At 39.2% G+C, this 5,676-nt stretch overlaps 1 pseudogene; it reads left to right on the top strand.

Moving 5' to 3' along the window:
• Positions 1-536: 536 nt before the first annotated feature.
• Positions 537-3,386, top strand: LOC127803653 (beta-glucuronosyltransferase GlcAT14A-like; annotated as a pseudogene).
• Positions 3,387-5,676: the final 2,290 nt, after the last annotated feature.

Below are 5,676 nucleotides of genomic sequence, written 5' to 3'. Positions count from 1 at the left end.
CGAGCTGGGCCATTGGGGTTTCGGATTAGGAGAGCTTCTCGACGGTTCACTGTAGGTGATGATGAGCTTTGAATAGTTGAAACCTTCATTGGTGTTCACAGGGAAGTTCTATTTTTATGTTCTTGTGTTTGTTGCTATTACTTTGTGATTTGATTTTTAGACTAACAGAAAATTGTTTGGCTTTGTGCGAGAGTTTTTTTCCCAACATCCCGTTGAACTCGTCGAAGACATTGCCGTCGTCGACAGAGAGGACCGGAGGCGGGAGTCTTGGAGGGAGCATTTAGCGCTGAGGTAGTGAAACCCTGAAACCTTATCCGCGCCGTGACAAAGGAACTCTAAATTCACATTCATTGAACCGCCCATTCTACGGCATTGCAGGCGGAAAGTTGAAAGAACTCGGCCCGAGCATAAAAAACCAAACAGTATTTGAAAGCGGCCCAAAACTTTGGACCAGAAAACCCAGAGGGCCAGTTGGATTGGGCCTCATCAGCCCAATATACGACTGGAAGCCGCTCCTCTATTCATCAGCGTTGGGTTTATTATTTTTATAGGTTATCGACATATTTTCTATTTGATTTACTTTCTTATTTTCCTAATTCTAGTGGGAAGCATTTATGGTTGATTTTGTACCTGGAAATGTGTAGGTCTCGGCGACCAACACCAGCGATCATTGATCCCGGGTTGTACATGTCCGAGAAAGGTGATGTTTTCTGGATTACACAGCGAAGAAGTGTGCCAACAGCCTTCAAGCTCGTTACAGGTGCAATTTACCATATCTTTTATAACTTCATAAACTTGTGGTTCTTTTTTTATTATAAATTAAAAGCTATTGGATATGGTATCACAACGCTTAGAAATAATGTCTTGTTCTACATTTGTTGAAGCTGTTTGTGACTGAGAACACTTTCTTAATGGAGCTCGAAATACACTTTGCGTTCACTTCTTGCTTGAACGCAGATGATGATCACGAACTTCTGAAGTTATGTCCATATCACTGTTCCATTTCTTGCGCTGCGGTTACAGTGATATATATGTCTTGTCTTTTAGGTGTTAAATCACTGAAATGGGCATGTTTGATGGAATGGTGGGGCAACAGTTTTAGGCAGTCATGGACTTGCTTGAAAGAAGAAGTTTAATATTTACTTCTTGGTTAGATGCCAATAAATGGCTTCATCTTATATCTTTTGCAGTAGGAATCTCAGTTCTTGCTCAAAGAGTGGTTATAATGAATTGTTGAGGGGCCAATAACAAGCTTTAGTACCTCAGTGCATGCCCTTCGAGCCTGGTGAGACCATGAGTAATGGACTGTAGTGTCATGATCTCTATGCTATGATATGTTAATATCTAATTTTATTTAGAATATCCTATCATTAAGGTTATAGAACCCTTCACTAACAAATGCATTGATGGTTTGAGGCATCCACAACTACGATAGATGGACCAGTATTTTGCTGGGATCAAGGCAAAAGGCAGAAGCTACTCAAAACCAACATTTATAATATTTCCTGTACACCTGAGTAACAGCTGTTGAATTCCATGATATGGATTTGTGTGATTCAAAATTGCTTAAATGATTTCTCATTTATATTTTAGTTTATCAAATTTGATTGCATAATTTTTATATGAAATTGTTGAGCTGCATTTGTTATTCACTTGATTTGAATTTAAATACTGTTTAAATATATTCTGTTGATATATAAATCATGTGGGTCATTATTGGTTTTGTGTGGGCTGATATTAGATTTGGGCCAAGCCCAGTCCATATTCATTTTTGTGTTGCATTTGCTATTGGTCCAGCCCATTCATCGATCCATTTTGGCGCTACTATAAAAGGGCAATCCAATGCCCTAATCTCCAGAATGTTCTCATTATCTCTCTTGCTATCTCTTTGAAACCCTAATCGATGTCTCTTGAAACGACACACATCCTGTGAATTCTTCTTTCTCGTTCGATCGATACGTTGTTTCTATGGTAAGATTTTTGGGTAAGTAAAGCGTTGCTTGTAATCTCTATGTTATTTTAAGCGCCTGAGGCGTGAGAGATTGGTATACTGAAAAGAACAGATCCTACACCTTGATATCGGCCTGCACAAATCTATGCTTGTTCTTGTTTTAGATTCTATTTTTAGTTGTTATTTTTGCAATATTGTTTTATTTTCTTTTGAGATCTTGTAATCGGTTGTAACTTTGAGAAATTAATAGATTGACTATTAGAGGCGGAACCTCTGACGTGAGTAAGATCTATTGATCCGAACACGTATCTCGCTGTATCGCTGATTTGTATGTGTGAGTTGTGGTTGTATTTTTTATTTCTGTATTTTGTTTATTGCGCTTGATCTGTGTTAGGCCGAGAAATAGGTTGGTTCTAAAACCTACACATGAGTTTTTAATTTCTAAACCAGCCATAACAAATGGCAAACAAAAAACTAAGGGCATGTTTGATTTTTCTTCGAGTTTTCATGTGTTTGGCTTCATTTGTTTTGTGTTTGTTTTTGTTCTCTTAAAAAATAGAAATTAAACTTTGTGTTTGACTCTTTCCTTATCCTTTTGTTGTCTACATGAATAAGCATTTCAAGTTCTCCAGGAGAGAACAAACAACTTAACCATTTGTGCCACTGATCTCTTTTGTGACGTTTTTCTCGTGAGGCGTTAATAAATTTGTCTGAAAGATACAACAAAAGGGAACAAGAATACACAAAATTCACTACCGGGGTGATTTGCTGTCAAAATCAATATTGGAGTTGATTCTTTAGGAAAAGAGTGTGTGTGTGTGTGTGTGTGTGTATAATGTCTTCAGTGGCATATAGTCTTAAACATTGGAAGATATTGGCTATTTTAAGAATAGGCTACTTTGCCACACGTCTGCCCTTTATTTTGTAGTTTGTGCTTGGATGGCTCTTTCTCGGCCTTTTATTGATTTTTGCATTTGGGGATGGGACAACTTAGCTCGAACGGTTCTCATGTACTATACAAATTTTCTCTCCTCCCCTCAAGGTTATTTCCACACTGTCATCTTTAATGCTCAAGATTTCCGCAATACCATTGTGAATAGTGATCTGCATTTCATATCGTGGGACAATCCTCCCAAGCAGCACCCACACTACCTCACGCTCCATGACATCAATGATGGTCAGTAGTAATCCCCCATTTGCTAGGAAGTTCCACCGGGACGATCCAGTGCTTGACAAGATTGATTACGGACTCTTATTTCGCGGTCAAGACATGGCAGTTCCTGGTGGCTGGTGTGTTGGAAGCGCGGAAAATAGGAAAGATCCATGCTCTGTTGTGGGAAATACCACAGTCATCCGTCCCACTGCTGGTGCAAAAAGGCTGGAAAATCTGATCAAGTCCCTGTTATCAAGTAACAGTTTCCGACCAAGGCAGTAGTGCACGTAGGTGGAGTTTTCACTTCAGGAAGGCTCTTCTGATGCCAATATATAGACTGGAAAGAGGGAAAGAAGGAAGATGGCACCACAAAAAGTATGTTCCGAACTTGTGCCGATAGTAAAAATAGGACAGTGCCAGGAGCATATATGCGATCGCTCGTGGGCTAGAGGCACTGAAGTGACTTGGTGGATAGAAATCAACTGGAGAACTGACTACTAAGGCAATATTTTGATGTAATAACACCTATATAGCTGATATTTACATGCCCTCGTCCTTTTCTGTCCATTCGCCGGATCTTGGCATTCCCTTGGAGGAGCTGGTGAGGGAGTCAGGGAACTTGGTCGAGAAAAAGGATGGAAAATGTTTGTTAGGAAGGAGACACTACCATGAAACTGAGCTGGCTTTTTGATAGTTATGTTGGTGTAACATAGACCAACTCACACGAAAGGAAGGAAATGTTAAGCACTCTTCACTTGATTCTGATGTCATCTGTTCATATCAATGGATGGTTGGTTTGCCAAAATGACTGATTTATCACAACAATAAACAATTAGATTCAATAAGGAGGAGGATGGGATAACGATTTTGGCCAAGTGGGCGCAATCTCCTGTGGTTGGGAACAGGACAGTAACCGTACGCCCCTTTCTCTGTTTCTTGGATCCCTGCTGGCTGACTGACTTGTTTCTTTCACCGTAACATGTGCATGTCACCTTTTATTACAGAAACCAGAAAAGATTACGTTCATAAATCTTTAGGTCTAATTAAAGACGACTTTTGCTAGTAACACAAGAAACAATATTTTACATACAAATGCAAAATTAGTATTTATATGCATTTTAGAGCAAACTACTCGTGTGTGTGTGCATATATATATCCACATAATTAAAATGGTATATTTTTTTAATTCAACGGCAATTTAAGGCTCAATTTAAAGAATAAATAACAATTAACTAGTAAGAAGCCAACAAGAAGAACAAATTACAATTATAGAAATATCACGACACTCTTTAATCTTCACAGAGAGAGAGAGAGAGAGAGAGAGAGAGGTTTCTCGTCACATATGAAGATGAAGGGCACGCAGCTAATTAAAGAAGTTGAAGGGTCTCTCGTCACAAGAGAGATGGCGTTTGTTGCACCTTACACCGCCGCAGCCAGCGGACGGCAGGTTCCATGTGCCAAGCGCCATCTCTCCTGCGACGATAGGCCCCCAACTCCTATATATATAAATTCTCAGTGATGCCGGCCGTCTCCAGTCTCCGTGGCTTTCATGCCAATTTTCATGCGCCCTAGCTAGCTCATACGTCTCTCTCTCTCTCTCTCTCTCTATATATATATATATATATATTCTCATCACTTTTTCTTATTTTGTTTCACAAATAAGAAGCTGAGAGAGCTTTAGCCGCATGAGGATGGCGCTTTGACGCCACTTACAATGGCTGCCACTGCCAGGTAACGCCATCTCTCCTGCGACTAGAGACCTCTTAACTTCTTGTTCTATCCATGCCTCTTCATGGCTCACCTCCTATGAGTTTATATAGACGTGGTGATGAGGCCATGCACATTTCTTTCTTCTAATTTGACAGTGAGTGTGAAAATATTTATGGTCTTAATTGGAATCTCCATCCACGTTTTCCATGAAAGCAACTATAGAACTATGAATTCCACGGACGTTAGAATTTTTGCGGGCCAACAGGCCGAGTAGTTGGTGCAAGTATAGGAGACATGATTGGTCTAGGCAGTCTAGCTAGTTCTGAGCATATTTGAACGGTCTTCGTCAAAATATAATAAATATGGAAAAACACAGCCACAATACAAACAGTTCATGACTCCATTTCTAGAAGATCATTTATAAAAAAAAAAAAAAAATTCAAAACAAATATAATATATATATATATGGAGGCATTATTAACTTTTGAAGAGTTTATAATTAGTTAATATATATATATATATATATCCTATTCCGATCGAGGGGTAGAAGCTATTAAGGTTTTGATGCGTCACATGCACGGCAGAGATGAAGAAGACTGGGATATATAGACTTCGACAACCGGCCGGTTTAATTTGCTTCCTCGAAATTTCCAAACAGAATTCTCCTCTGAACATTAACATTAGGAAATGACTGACTGATTTAGAAAATGAGACGACGGGGAAACTTACTAATTAATTAGGGAACTGTCTTTAATATAAATATATAAATATAAAACACACAGTAAGTCAGGGACTGGGTGGGTCGGGCTGGCTCCCAATATTGCAGAGAGATCGAGCTGAATTATGATCATAAAATCCACTT

This window comes from Diospyros lotus, chromosome 6 (genome assembly GCF_014633365.1).
Source record: "Diospyros lotus cultivar Yz01 chromosome 6, ASM1463336v1, whole genome shotgun sequence".
Lineage (NCBI taxonomy): Eukaryota > Viridiplantae > Streptophyta > Magnoliopsida > Ericales > Ebenaceae > Diospyros > Diospyros lotus.
Note: the sequence above shows the minus strand (reverse complement) of the source record. Positions and strands in the feature narration are given on the sequence as shown.